A 16,551-nucleotide genomic window follows, 5' to 3' on the forward strand; every position below is an offset into this window, starting at 1 on the left:
AATCGGAGAGTTGTGGTCCGTTGACGATGTGCGCCCCTTTCCGGCGACAACCAGCTGGAATTAATACATCGTGATGATGACAGAACACCTGTCACGGTGGATTGAGGCGGCAGCCGTGCCTAAGCAGCGGGCGATGACTATCAGGAGAGTACTATGCGCTACATCGCGGCCAACCATGGGGTGCCGTAAAGTGATCCTAACCGATCAGGGTTCCTTGCTTCGAGAGCTTTTACTTTAGGAATCGCTTTCAGAAGCTGGGTAGTGGCTGGCAACACGCTCGTCTCCGGAGAAACTAGAGGAAGAAAGAAGGGGAGCTCGAGAAAACTTGACCGCCGTTCAGGAAAGAGCTAGTCAGAAAACGGCAAGTAAAAAGCACGAACCTTCATCATAGGCACGAAGGTCAAGTGGAAGGACCACCCAAATCCTGGAGGGAGTGGACTGGGGTCGTGGAAGCTAGGCAGTCGATGGCAAAGTCCATTTGTCGTTACCGACCACCACGGGAACGTCTATGCGATTCAAGATGGTCGGGGACCGAAAAGAGTAAATGGGACGCAGCTTCGTAAGTGGCATGATATACCCGAACAGCGACCGAATAGACCCGTGCCGAAGCCGAACTGACGGAGGTAAATGAAAATTGATGGCATGCGAACGAACTTTGAAGGATGAAGGTCAGTTACATTGATATTACTGATGGGGAGGCATGCGAGTAGTGTCTTCCCATGAATCCGCCTCTTGGTAACTGGGATCTATTAGGCAGTTTGTGAGGTCACTTTATAGCATTTGCCTGCATGTTAGTAACAGTCAATGAATACGCAGGAAAGTTCAGGAAGTCGCTTTCGAAAGAAGATGAATGTACAATTTTTGTGAGTAAGAAGTATATGAGAGTTTTCCTTCCTTGTCCAATAGTCTGTACCTGGTCATTTGGCATTTTATGATAAGTAACTCCGCAGCAAAGGCCTTCTTCATTTCACTGGTACGTGTGTCTGTGTAAGTTTTTTAAGTTTCACAAATCTGTTTCTTACGAATTTCGGCAAGCGGTTGTAGGATGATACCCGTGAGCAATTTAAGGATGGCAGTGATTGCATCGATACGCCAGTGATTCTGACATTTGTATCTATCCTCTTTACGAAGCACCGGACGAATATAGGGTTTTTAAATTCCTCATGCGCTGCATTCGCCCACCGAGTGTTGAGCAGGTATCTTGTGTAAAAAACGAAGACCGTTTCTTTCATGTTCTGACAGTACAGTTGTGAGAATTAAGTTTCATACGTATATCGGTATAACCAGACGAACTAGAAATCCAGAATTCAGCGAAGCGTAACAACCAGCACGTATGTATTCGAATTGACGAATATGTACAGCATATGAAATATTAAAACAAGAGAATAATGGATAGAGCGATGATTAGAGTATCAGTCATGTTCATCACAATATTTCTGGTTTTTTCAAACATTTTCTTCGTTTTTGACCTTATTCTTCATGCAGAATCGTGCAATAAATTCACCACATCGTTTACAGTTGGCTAAAAGGTTCAACCCTTGCGTGACTGATTAGGAAATTGGGCAGCTAGCCGGTCTGCAATCAAAGCAATTGACTGAGATTGGAGACACTAGAGCTAATAATGCTTCAAAGATTTGCTGATTAATACACGTGATCGAGTCTTTTGACAAAGCTTCTCGGGTCGGGTTTTTTCTTGCGATTCGGCAGTTCCTTCTTACGCAAATGGCGCCGGCGATAAGGTTTAGAGCATTTCTTAATTTTCGGGCGCGGGGCAGTAATCTAACCTATACAAAGAACCAACACTGTAGACATCCTATGGTTCTTTGCACTGGGCACTTAATGCTGTGTAAACAACCGTCAAAGGAAGGTTATTCCGCATACGAAATGCCCGAAATGTGAAGAAATTCTGCCTCATGAAGTTGCGCATTCAGTGCCTCAAAATCTGCTTAGGATGTCCTTGCCATATGTTAGGTCATTGGTGAATAATCTGTTGGCCAAATCTTGTTTAGAGAGGGTTTAAGCAAGAATTAGGTCCCACAGGAGGCAGAGATACTTCAAGGAAAGCGATCAATCACCGTGACACACGCTTCACAGTCCAGGGGTTCAAAGCCGGCGACCATTTTCTCAGCATCTTGTTGGACGCGCTCCAAGAGGGTTACGTCTTCCTTGCATTCTGAGTAAAAAAATTGGTTGACGTATTCAAGAAGCAGAAGACGTAGGCCCCGTTAAGTGTTTGGAAGTCCATGCTGGAGAAAATAATTGTGCTGAAATGTTGCATTTTGCTATATTTCTGTTCAGACAAAATCCGCCATAATCTGTGACACTATTGGTGTTTGTCCTGCTAAGTCTCTCCCCGCAATTCGTTCACGCTGCTATGACTCGGTAGGCCCTGGGTTCACCTATGAACATTCGGTTGAAAAACTGCTGGCTGTCCTGCTATCGTCATCCACAGCATTTGGAAATGCGTCAATCAAATACGTGAGGGACAACTGTGTGACGTTTGCGCGTAAGTGATAGGTGTGCCACAGACGCAGCTGGCGACCACAGAGAACATACTCATGTTAGGGGGTCAAATAGAGCAAGTGCACTCGCCAATAAATAAGAATAAAAGAAGCATGGATGATGTAACGACCGTTTCGAATTCTTGAGCAACGAGCACCAAGGTTAGCAACCAAACCGGCAAAACTCCGAACGAATGGCTACGCAAATGTGCTGTACTATAAAAAATGAAAGTAGTTACACGGAATACAAAATTACAAACCTCAACGGTTTTCGGCAAACGGTGAGGTACTCCAAAAGGCAAGCAAAGCCGATATGGATCAACAGTCAACGCGTGAACGAAACCGCGTCTCAAACTCATGAATTAAAACAATATATAGCTGCCCAAGGATTTGGTACAAAAATAGTATAACCAGAGCGGTAAAAACGATTTGCGTGGTAAGAAAAACGGAGAATATAGATATCTTGTAAAACTGAAATAGGGTTCAATTCCACCAGTCCAAAAAAGGGCGGTCCATTTGAATTGTTAACCGGGAAGGCAGTCATTCAAGATTGGAGGCAATTTTAAATATATATGAAGTTGCAACACCGCCGGCCAAAATTCCTCCGACGGTCAGTAAGCGAACAGGTAAGTTATCAGGAGAGCTCTAGCCTACAAGCATGCAACGTTAGCCACCGACCTGAATGGTCCGAGTCCACTCCTGCCACAAAGGCCGGTTTCAACGGTACACACGCCTACCCACGATATCACGCTGAACTAAAACTCGGCTGTTCTAATACGTCTATCAAGAAGCATCCCTAAACCTGCGTACCCCCTCGTTAGTCCTCCCCTTCCAGCAAACATAGGGTCCTAACATCGCGCTTGATGACACCGGAGCTAGTGCGGAGGGAAACCGTCCTGACGAGGCCGTTTGCATCCGTTTGACATTCGGTGACAATACCCAGCGGCCACCTTCCTCTAGAGAGATGTTCGGACACTACCATAACGATCTCACCCTCCCTGAGGTTTCTGTTCCGACTTAACCACTTATGGCGTAACCGAAGCGTTGGAATGTATTCTTTCATCCACCTGTTCCAGAAAACTTCCGACAAATACTTCACTTGTTTCCAACGTCGGGTGAGCCACTCTTCTAAATCGCAATGCGATGGGTTTAAACGAGTTAACTCATCACTGTATACTTCCGCTTGAACCTGACGGGTAACGACCACCCGAGATTCGGTCAATTCTTTCACTTGTAGGTGACCTATAAACGGCATGACGCCAGACCTTCCAAATTTGTGCATGATGTAGTGGATGAAGCGCCTCAACCATGCAACTGATTTCAACAATACAAACCAGCTAGACCATCGGGCAAACAAACGCTCGGAAACACTTCGAGTAGAAATAACGTTAATAGTTGCTGGGCCCGCTTTCAGCTCAGCTGACGACAGGCAGCTGGCGGCGACTCCCACACGATTACCTGGACCCACTGGCCCAAGAATAACCCAACCCAGCGGTGTCTTCACGGCAAATGGCTCTTTTCGACCTCCCAAACGCTGATTTAGCACCCAGTGAGCTTCTGGAACGTCACAGCCAATCAATATACCAACCGATTTAGAAGGAATATCCTCAAAGGGCAATTCTTTCAGGTGACCCCAGCGACTTGCGATTTCCGAGCGTGAATCCACGACTAATGATGGGAGGATTTCAGATACTACTGAAGCACCTTTCACTAAAACAACCTCATCACCGTGAAGTGGACACACCTCGAAACTTCCAGATTCTCCAACTGCTAAACAAGATCCACTGATTGTCTGTATTTCACGCGGCGTTCGATGACTCTCTATGCCGAGTTGGTGCAGCAAGTTATGACATACGATAGTTGTATCGGACCCACTGTCTAAGAAGGCATACGTGATCAGTTCTGCCGAAGGACCTCTCAGACGAACTGGAAGTAGTCCTAGGGAAACAGCCGTCCTGCGGTCAGTCATTGCATTGCTTTTGACTACAGGAACTAACTCTGCTTTTTTATCTAGTGGTTTCGAATGTAGCAGAGCGTGGTGTTTGGCTCGGCATCCATCCGCCCCACATCGATATTGCAGTTGGCAGTCCTTCGCTTTGTGGCCGCCTTCAAGACACCGAAAACAGGCATTGAGAGACCTTAAGGTGGACCATCTTTCCACTGGCTCGAAGGACAGAAAGCGCTCACAGTTGCTGATACGGTGTTCACCACCACAAACCTTACAACTGATCTCGCTCAACAGTGGGGCCTGATCTGAGCAAACGATCGCATGACTCCAAGCGGTTCTGCTCTTGCCTACATCTGTAACAGCTTGGCCACGTACACCTTGGTCCTTCTGCGTAACGGATTCTGCCAGAAGGCCGTAACGACTGCTTAGCACTCTCGCCCTTTGAGTAAGGAACTGTGTGAGGTCGGCGAAGGTTGGCTCTCCCCGATCATGAGTGGTTTGGTAAACGAATTCCGCCCACTTGTGTTGTAAAGTATTGGGCAAGCACCTCACTAACCTATCCAAATTCTCCAGGGAACTCAGTTCTGCACTGTAGTTCATCTGAGTCAGAGCTATTTCGCAACTCTGCATCTTGAAGGCCAACTGAGTCAGATCTCTTGCCTTACACGAGGTAGAACGAAAACATTTAATGAGATCATCTATCAGGGCTCTAGCAACCACATGAGACCTACCGAAAGACTCGTGCAGAATGCGGCGGGCTCGTTCATATCCTTCCGCAGGCTGAAGCAGGAGGCAATCTTCGATGGCCTCCTTGGCTACACCGGAGCACGCGTTTACCAATTGTACTAGCCTCTTTCCCTCGTCTTGGGTCTTGCATTCGACGTAAAGCTCGAATTGACGCATAAACCTCCAATAGCTCCTGGGTTGACCATCAAACTGCATGAGGCCGATTTTAGGCAACTCCAGGCCCTCTATAATGGATTCCAGATGACGGAAGTCACCTAATCCATTATGCTGTCGTTCTCCTACTCCGAGACTATGTCGATTTTCAGAGTTCAATGGCGTTACCATCTTTCTGCAATCTTCGACATAGCTTTTGATGCGACTTTTTGAGGACTCTAAAAAACCTGACCGGTTGCACTGCTCTAAGCCGTCTTCGCTTCCAGCCAACGAAGCTTCCAGCTCAGCCAACTCCACCTCGGCTTTAGCCTTCAGGAGTTTTTTTTATGGTTAGTTTTCATCGCCTCCGACTCAAGCTCGAGTTCCTCTTTAAGTTGTCTCTCTTTAAGCTGTGCTAACAATAAAGCAGCTTTGGACCCCGAATTCCCCAAACTAATCTTAGAAGCTATACTAGCCCTAGAGCTCATCGCTGAAAACGAACCGTGTCCGACTTGCCTGACTTTCTTCTCAAATTCTTCTTCTCGTTTTGAATTGACCGACATTGACCTGGTGATTGGCATCCAGAGAACCACGCTTGTCAACGTTGAGTACTGTAACGACCGTTTCGAATTCTTGAGCAACGAGCACCAAGGTTAGCAACCAAACCGGCAAAACTCCGAACGAATGGCTACGCAAATGTGCTGTACTATGAAAAATGAAAGTAGTTACACGGAATACAAAATTACAAACCTCAACGGTTTTCGGCAAACGGTGAGGTACTCCAAAAGGCAAGCAAAGTCGATATGGATCAACAGTCAACGCGTGAACGAAACCGCGTCTCAAACTCATGAATTAAAACAATATATAGCTGCCCAAGGATTTGGTACAAAAATAGTATAACCAGAGCGGTAAAAACGATTTGCGTGGTAAGAAAAACGGAGAATATAGATATCTTGTAAAACTGAAATGGGGTTCAATTCCACCAGTCCAAAAAAGGGCGGTCCATTTGAATTGTTAAGCGGGAAGGCAGTCATCCAAGATTGGAGGCAATTTTAAATATATATGTAGTTGCAACAGTTGTTGAGTCCGGTTTTACCTAAGTAGATGCGGATGCAATCTCTCTGGTACCTGTTATCATTTGGAACTAAATCTCAAGGGGACCATGTTTTGTATACCCCCATTTCTGTAGACCGATAGCTAAGCGAAGAGTAGCTGAGAAACTGCAGCATCAGATCGGAATATGTAAGGCGGTCATGGGACGCGCGGTAGTTTGCAGCCCATCAATATGGCAAGACCTGGCGCTCTGCACACTTATGAATACGGTCGGAATCGATATCTGCTCTGCTGAGTAAGTGACAGAAATTTGAGCTTTATTGCGGCGGACGATGCATCTAAGCTCCTGTCTAAGCCTCGTAAGTCCGGATTGGTGCTGGTGTTGCAGTTAGTGTAGGTAATTACAGCACATATGTTCATAAAAAAGTTTTCCTGGCCATGTTCATAAAAAAAGTCTAGTTTCCTGGCCCATGTCCCCCGGATATCTGTGAGTATCCGCATGCTCAACTCAACTGGGAAGCAAATTCAAAGCAGTGACGTGACCAGTAAAAATGCTTTTAAGCGCCAGTTCCAAGAGAACTACAATGATTAATTCCCCCAGAGCATCGAGCCGCACCAGTGGTTTGATGAATTACGCCAAGATAGCTGGTCTAGCTAGACGATAAATCCATTCATTTTCAACTTCACTAATAACTGCACTCCAGCCTGTTCGTCCTTTATCGAGGTTCGATAAATTTCAGGTAAGTTTCGTGTTTTTTATTGTTTTTACTCAATGTGCAGCAGCTACATGATATGACACAGTAAGAGACAGCTCTAAAGTGACATTGTGTAAGCACAGTTCTAGGAGACCGTCACTGATGATGTGCCCGCTCAAAAGAAAAGTCACTGCTACCAGTTTGTCAGCCATCTACCTCATGATGATCTTCCGATAAACTGACGTATCTCACTTCATGAGGTCGCAGTGTTCACAAAAAGCTGCACAGACAAGCCTGCGTTTTCCTGCCAAGACACTGGTTTTCATGAAAAAGTCTAACAACATTCAAATGCCCATTTCGTTACAATAGGATAATCGTGTTCTTCCAGTTCAGATAAATAGGTTGGTTCTGGTTATAGTTTGCATTATATTAGGGGACTGGACATCATGGAACCCCAGCCGCACATGGCCGTGAAGTCTAGCTGAATTTACCTCGACGTATTTTGCAAGTGGCGGGGTGACTCTTTGAATATTTTCAACTAAACGTTACAGGCTTATCTTGATATAGGGTGGGTTTCATTGGTTGGCACCATAACTAGCGGATCTCTTGCCTCATGCATGACTGAGTTTCCGGGGACCGGCTGCATGAAACAGTTTTTCGCGGTTTGTAATAGAAAACTCTGCCGATGACAAACAGGATGTTAATACTTCGGGGGCCATGTCAAAAAATCTACGAGAAATCTCAGCCTACGGCCAAGTGTTACGCATATTATCCAGTTGATAAAATACTACAGTTATATACCACAATGTTGATGTTTTTCCAATTTCGTACCCGTTGTCACAGGCTACCGGGTATTTCTATCTGGATTATAATTACAATCAACACATCTCGGATTGCGGTGAAACAGGCTTCCGCATCCGTCTACTGAAGTGGGGATTACATGAGTTTTTAAACTGATTTCTAGGAGTTCTCTTGGTTAAAACACTAGCCTTGGAAAATCATTTCAATAATGTAGCAGAGTCACTAAACAAAATGCAACCGGCGAACGGTCCCTCACGGTGTAGATCGAATTTATCCGGTTCCAAAAAGCACGGTAACCATATCAAAAACAATTTTATGACTAATAAGTGAAGCTCATCGATCAACTGTCTCAGGAGTCAAATGTCCAGACATCAACAAACAGTTTCAACAAACCTACCACTGAAGTCTCAGCCATGACCTCAGTTATAGCTTCACATTTTTGACTCCGCCGTACGTTCGAAATTGGTTTCGTTTCCTCATCGTGCAAATTATCGGGAGAATTATTTCACTCTTCACACTTTCACTGTACGCACGTGTCATTTGTTGGGTTTTATCAGTCAAACGTAATATTTACGTGATAACATCTGTTGTTTTGCACCCAGTCTTAGTCATGAAACGAATGAATACAGGCTGTTCTCCGCAGCCATCGAGGACCCACGCCGGACGTGAGCGAAGTAGCTGTCCGCCGAACGCAAGATGCGGCAAGCAATGCCACACCTGCAAGGTTTGGTGGCATTATAGATGCGCGGGTTACCAGGACGATCACCTAACTCTTCTGACCCATTAACTGCACCAGCTTCCTCCACATTATAGGTGCAATTCATACCGCAACTAATAGGAGGATCACCAAAAACAAAACAAAGCCCTCACTACCGCTTTGATGGAGAAACTCGACGCGAAACCGGAGCTTCTTTCTTAAGTGATAGAAGATGCAAACACAAAGACCTGGAAGAAAGTTGATAAAGAACTTCTTTGAGTACCTTGGGCTATCCATTCCGGGTCCACTGAATGGGGAAAAGTCCATCCAGCACTCTGATGCGGCAGTAAACGCCGCCGCCGCGTCTCTAATTAGTAGACACTTAGAGGCGAGCAGACTCATTAACTAAGGGCCATTCTTCAGAAAAATTACACCAATGAAGCTGGCGCAGTCGCTTCCTGATAGTGTTCTCACAAATTATGACCATGAACCCTTCACCCTTCCCAGAAGGGAAGCAAGCGAACACTTGGGCTTCTAGTCATTCTTTCCTCACCATATGCCATACGGAAGACCTTGGAGTAGGGTGTCAGTATTCCCAAGCCTACATTACGACCAGGCGTCTATCTGAGGATTGTTCTCTAGGGGCACGAAAGCCGGGCCACAGCAGTTCTAGGGGAGAGGCGCGGTTCAGGCTTCCGTTTGGATCCGGTTTAACCGACCCCAAACACATGGCCAAACCGATTATAGTAATATCCCCTTATGCTCCTGAAGTACGCCGACGGAACCGTGACATACCCGGACGGTAGTTTCTACTCGGCCACCCTTTGACTACCAAAAGCACGGGTGCTATGGAGGAGTCAAGCCTCACGTGGAAGCAGCACCCGAATAACGTGGAGCTATCAGCATTCCAATCCGTAACAGACGACAAAGGTGAAACAGCGAACCCCACACCCAAGTCAAAACTCTTCAGCTGGACTGGGTCAGATATACTGGGGCAAGCGGCGAATACTAACGATAAATCAACCGCATGTGTCGAGCTCACACAACTACTGGGAATGTGAAACTGCCACGCTCCAGCTCCACTCCCTCGAAGGTGGCCTGTTTGACAATGGACTCAGACGTATCCCAGGACAACGACAGACAAGCCACACACTTGACCACAGCGAACCGAAAAATCCCTCGAACACCCAGTTGGATACACTGACTGCGGGTGAGTCCATACAAACACGAAAGATAAGCGGCTGCAGCCAAACAAGCTACATGAGATTCGCCAAATAAGAAAACATTTGGCTGGCTTCAAGTTGCACTCCTCCGCGAAAAAGAGCTCCATGGGAGCGCCATCAAAAGAATTACCTCCTGGTGCCGCCACTCAGCGCTTGGGGCCTCACAAAGACAACTTCCCAGTCAAACCTCTTCAAAAAATCCAAAAGACCAGAAAGAAAGGTTGTCCCAAATCTTTGATCAACAGCAAATTTGGTCGTCAAAAAGGCGGTGCTACAGACAGCTACAGACAGCAACGGTCAAAATTTTCGCCCACGGGGGAAAAAACTCCGTCACCCAAAGCTAAAAGGCCCAAGCAAACCGGGCTCTCGCGGGTCCAAAAAACCTTGCAAGCGAAAAGTATACCCAGAAACCACGGAGACAGGAAGCAGACGATATTGCCCCAGAGGCCCCATTGGAGCCTTGGATTCAAACCCGGCGCACAACTTTTAAATCTGCTAACCCCTCTAGTCACTCAACTCTCGGCTCCCCTACATCGGAGGTAGCAGAAGCGGCGTTGAAATGCTTGTCTACAAACTGCTTCAGCCTTTTCAACAAACTTCGCGGTATTAAGTGGTCAGCTTGCCTTGAACAACCGTCCTTAAATGCACTCACAGTGACACAGTTCACGCCATATGTCTCTGACGCGCAGATCTCAACGGACGTTACTCTACTTTTCGAGCTGACTCAAAATGAGGGAGAACTGGTGGGGTTGCTCTGTACTTACACGCGGCCCTACCAATCCAGATTGTCTTCTCTGATACCAATCCTGCAACTTTTTGCGATGCACTGTGGGTCCGAATCTCGCTGTACGGATCCGACTGTCTCCTTCTCGGCGTGGTCTACCACAGCCACTCGAGTCCTCCTGAAGATGGTCGATTCCTCATACATTCGTCGCATCCACTCTTGTCAAGGCGTAGCTACGGACAGCTTCCAACCTACTTCGTCTTCTAGGTGGGGAACGTTCGTCAACCCTTGCACAAGATCAACCCATTCTACGCGTTTGGGCCCAAAGAAGTCCATCCAGGGATCCTAAAAGAAACGTCGTCTACACTGGCAAATCATTTATAAACGGTGTTTCGACAGTCGCTTGGCGAAGGCCGCCTTCCCTCTACTTGGAAGGAAGTTATTGTCACGCCAATCTAAAAAGCTGGTGATAAACTGTCGCCTGGCAGCTACAGGTCTATAAACCTCACTAGTGTGCCGTGCAAAGTAATAGGGCCTTTTCTGACGAAAGCTCCCCCTGACCATCTTACTTCCAACAACTTTACGTCTCCAGCTCAACACAGATTTTTCCAGAAACTTCCTTGCGTGATTATTATGCTCGTATTTATGGAAAGCTTAAGCCAAGCCAAAGACGAGTGATTCAAATCATTTGAAATATTTCTTGACTCCTCAGAAGCACTTTATCGGCTTTCACACGTCCTGCTGCTCCACAAACCCGAGTCCTGCGGATAGTCAAGGGAAAATTTAACACCGGATCAAGCCGTTTCTATCAGGCAGATCGTTCCGAGTGATAACATGCTCGACATACTCTCCTCCGGCTCGGGTCTCTATGGGAGTTCCTCAAGGCCTCGTGTTGGGATCATCACTGTTTCTTGTATATACCAATGACCATTCAGATGTTCTTGCAAGCCCAGGTCTATTTTGCGGATGACAGTCGGTGAACGACAAGAACACAATCAACCCAGGAAACTTGGGCAAAAGCCCCGATCCCGTGTATCAATCCGTGAATCCGTGAAATACTCACCGGCGCGACCTAATGTGTTCATTTTGAAAGTGGCCAATCACATTGCTCCGTTTGAACCAATCAGCGATCCGGCGTTGGGACACGGGTCTCTGCGACTACCCGTATGCCGCCTGTCGAGGGCGATCAGGACCTCACTTGTTCGCAGTCGTAGTCACCACGTTGCACCTGAAAAACTCGTGGGGAAGGTCGGGTGTATCACTGTATTCCAATTTTGTGACGTTAAATGAAAGCACTGCTATTTAGGTTAATCATCCCGGGATATTCTTCTGCCCTGCTCACTGTTTTCACTGCCCACTGGTTCACGACACTTATGTTATTACAAGTCCGAGGAATGGTGTTACTTCCAGCTCCTGATCAGATTTGGCGAAATGTATCACCCTGGCGCATTATGACGCCTGAGTCCGTGGACGTGGCATTGCTGGGTGAACTACTATCTTTTAGTTCATGCAATATTTTTGGTTGGATTGTGGTCGTGCGATTTTAGTTCGGTTCTCCAGAGCAACTGGCAATTAGACGAACGCTGAGTTTAGGTGGATCTTCACTCAAAACCGTTTGGATTGAACTGAGAAGGGGATGGTCCTCATGTAACTTCTGTAAAAATGGGTATAACACTTGAAGAAACAGGCGCTTGAACCTCACTGACAGGGGGATGTTGTTCGTCACACAACAGATATATGGACTAATACATTGTTACCCTCGACAGCACAGCTTTGGCGTTCAAAGAGTGGTGCTCCGTTGTCGTACAACCACAATTTATTTGAAAACCACATTGTGAAGGAAAGAATGGAAGTGAATAGGGATGTACTTGGTGCTAGCCTACCACAACCATTCCTGGGTACCTACAGCTGCAGACTTTCAGTTCTGCACTGGAAACTGACAGAAGCGCCATTGGCATCGATTAGTTGCCACACCTTGCAGCCTCCCGAACCAGGCACAGAAGGATAACCCGGTCCTCATCCTCCGAGAGTAACCGGAGTCTCCATGATCTTTTTCATACCCCTCTATCAGGTCAAAGGTTGTCCATTTCTTGACTTGCGTTACTCTGAGTAGGGCACGAAGAGCAGCACTTTTCGGCAAACGATGATCCGGCATGCGAAACACATGACCAAACCATCGCAGCTTTTTGCGCTGGACACACTTCAAAAAAAAATCGCCAAGCTGTAGCGCCCGTTAGGTGCCTAGCTGCCATGCCACACGATGGAGGCACGAGGGCTGGAATACTGCTAAGTTGCCACGCCTAGACAGGGAAAGCTGAGGGGCAGAGGTCGGGTTCGAACCACGGACCTTCCGGTCCGTAAATCCGCGCCCTAACAACTTGGTCCATCGCGCCCCCGGACACATACTTCATTCGAGGTGTCTGTCTCGCGGCACCTGCCTACACGAACCTTTTCCACCTTTATCCTTCCACAATAGGGCTTCCAAATAAATCACGGTTGTAAGGTAGCGAAGCATCAGTTTTGAACACTGATGTCATGCTGTCTGTGGTGATGGTGATGACCCATATCGGCCAACTACTTCCTGGCGGCTCCCATCTTGGCGGCTCATTTGATTTACCGCCCACCACACAAATGATGGGGAGTTACTCACTCAGTTTGTTTCTAGCCTACATGTACTTTCGGCAGAGACATTCACATCGTGTTACTTGGATTACACCTGCTACAAACCTGCCCTGGACACATGGATAAAAAAAGATAAAGCGTTCAGCTGTAGCACCCTTCCGGTGCCTAGCTGCCATGCCACCCGGAGGAAGCACGAGGGCTGGGATACTGCCAGGTTGCCCAAGCCTAGACAGGGGAAGTCGAGTGGCGGAGGTCGGATTCGAACCGCGGACCTTCAGGTTAGTAATCCGCGCTCTAACCACTTCGGCCAAGCATCACTCGAGAGCTTCATTACAAAACTCTCGTTTATGTTGGTGTATACGACTGCGTGGGCACGCTCTGCTTCAGGAACCCACCGAGTGGCGCAAGCCACTCAGTTCCTCGTTTATAAAACGTCTTTCTAGATCAGAAATAGCTAATCGTTCAGCTCTAGCAACCTCTCGTTGTCTGTCTGCCATTCCACTCGAAGCAAGTATGAGGGCTAATATACTGCCAGGTTTCCCAGGCCTAGACAGAAGCAGCCGAGATTCTGGAGTTGGGCTCGAACCTTACATACTTCAGTTGGGAAGTTTGCGCGTTAACCACTGAACTATCTTGAGCTCCGTGAACAGTATCGGGTTGAGTTGCAAGAGTATGGCTGCTACAACGGGAGAGAACACCCGGCACAGGCCGTCAGCACTCTGCATTTTCAAAAAAGTTGGTGAAGTCCTAGTGAGCAGTCTAACTATCTTGTCATTGAATGTTTGGAATAAAAGTAGAAACCCTGTGGAATAAAACACCTCGATTTTGATCTCAGTCCTAAAAACAGGCACAAGCTGTGGCGCTGACGTGACATCAGCTTGGCTGTTAGAGGTAGAGTGTACACTATTTTGATTCGATCTATCCTGATTTATGCGTTAGGGCTATGGCAGTTGTGTACGGTTCTTCGAAGACCGCATGTTTGACCTTCAGTGCCCGCGACGTATTGTATGGACCCACTGGGGATATCGGATCAGTACGACTGAGGTATGCTGAACGGTCACTCACCCTCGGTGTATCAGCTGGGTATACGCCACGTGTGCCAGGTACTTCATATGTCAAAGGGTCGTTCATTTCTTCGCTCAGCGCCCTGAGGGGTGGAGACTATCCAGGGAGCGTCAGTCCACTACTTGGTTATAAAGCGTGGAAGTCCTTACCAGGTGTTTGCAGTTTCCACATATAGAAGCCTCGAGACTAGGTAAGCGAATGGTTAGTGACCGTGTCGAAAACAGCCGAGGGTGATCCTGCGTTCACCGCGGATCTATTCCGCTCCTTACCGTATGGAACAAACAAAAATTTAGGGCCAGTGAACTGATTGATCTTCGTGTGGTCGTCTCATTCCCGCATTCTGCTTACCCTCGGTAGACGAAACTGTAGCAGGTAAAACTACCGTATTTGGTCATGAGGTTTATAACTGAAAAACTGCACTGAATTGAACCTAGCGGATAAGCGGTTCTTTATGAAGTCGCATTATGTGGGGGATATTGGCTTGTTGGTATTTAGATGGCTGGTTCCTCGTTACGTTCTGTTATTTCGCATGGTATGCTAGTTAGGTCTATGGGTCCATAGTTATCCAGTGCCCACCGGTCATCAGACCTAAAAATAGATGTAACAGTTCTTTCCAGAGCAGTGGAATGGGACGTGTGTCGAGATACGGCTTCGACCAATTACAGCAGTTGATCACCAACTGTCCAGACCTCTCCTTCAACACTTTGTATTGAGTGTCGTACGGTCCTGAGGAGCTAGCATCATTCAGCTGTGGCTGCCGTGTTGCTTCACTTGCCAGAGCTGAGGTGCTACCAGGTTTCTTAAGCCTAGATAAGAACAGTCAAGAAGCAGGGATGGGGGTTGAACCGCAGGTCTACCTGGATTTAACTTCTTGCCGTATTCACTGAGCTAGTTGGAGTTGACAAATGTATCAGACGAATACGGTTTAGTAAGAAGTTGGAAGCACTTTCCCCACTAAACTCTCGATCCGTTAGATCCCCAGAATAGCTTTAAAATAGTATCAGAAAAGCATATGACAGCATAATGCGCTCGAAGTTTTGCCGCACTCACCCAGTCTCCGATAATCTCCAGTACGTAGTTTGTTTATTCCTCCGAAAATGACAGACTTACTTTTAGAGTATACTCTTATTTATGCAGGCGAGTCAAAATATGGCGTCGCCTCTGGATAAATAATTTGTGTAGTTCTGCACTGCACCGGTTTGACATCTGTTGAAAGGCATTTAGTTACTGGGATTGCCAGTGGCTGTCTTCGCCGGAAGTTGTGACCAACGGTGCAAAATTTTTAAGCCCGTGTCCGCACTGGGAACCACTCAAATAGGCATGTTATAGGTAAACCGTGGGGTATCGGGTAACGTCATCACCCTCTGCTATAGCTGATACCGTTTTGCTCGCCGATGATCTGGGGAAGTTGAGTTGGATTGCTACGCACTGGAGTCGATAGTTGATATAATTGATACGTGAATACGGGAGCGTCAGTGGACTTTTCATTACGGAGATCGGGAAAGGAGGCTATGTATTGAAGGTCACACCTTGAGTGCATGAGAGCGCGACTGGATCATGCCTGTCAATACCTCCAATCATTAACGTGTCCCGTCCTGGGGTCCCCATCCAGGGAGAAGGTAATGACCAACACATATGAGCTTCTCTATAATGGCTCTCATACTTCGCTGCCAAGTCGGCATACGACACATGACGCAGTTTGTACCGTGTGACTAAGACTTCTGTCGTGAGCGTGCTCGATCTGAAGCTGCGACCTTGACATGGTTGTCAGGTGTGAGTACGGGCCGGAACTTCGTTCCACAAGGCACAACCATCCCTATAAGACTAAACGGGGACAATCAGACCAAGGGTGTCAGAACCCGGCAGAACTGACAATGGTATAAGCTATATGAGGAAAATTCGTTCTGTTCTCTGTATTGGGAGCGTAAAGACAATAAGGTGTTTTCCCGAGGCGGCCAGTGTTTCCACATTCATGGAAGCAGCGACAATGCCTTCCCCATAAAATATGGGTTACACTAGGTCCACCCTGAATACTGCACTCTCCGATCGCTCAACGGTTGACCGTGATCGCCACTGAGTTATCGAATACGTTCAAATAGCAAATAAACCTTGCCATGATCTCAGTGAGTCTCCCAACGCATCTTCTGTGCGTGACAGAACCAGCGGCGGGACATCTATGTTATTCCCTACACCATGTCATTCCTCTTGCTGCCGAGGTCAGGTTATTGAATCGGGAAAAACCGTCCAGCTGTAGCACCCTTTCGGTGCCTAACTGCCATGCCACCCGAAGCTTGCACGAGGGCTAGGATACTGCCAGGTTGCCCAAGCCTAGACAGGGGAAGT

Source organism: Opisthorchis viverrini (assembly GCF_000715545.1).
Source record: "Opisthorchis viverrini unplaced genomic scaffold opera_v5_255, whole genome shotgun sequence".
Taxonomy (NCBI): domain Eukaryota; kingdom Metazoa; phylum Platyhelminthes; class Trematoda; order Opisthorchiida; family Opisthorchiidae; genus Opisthorchis; species Opisthorchis viverrini.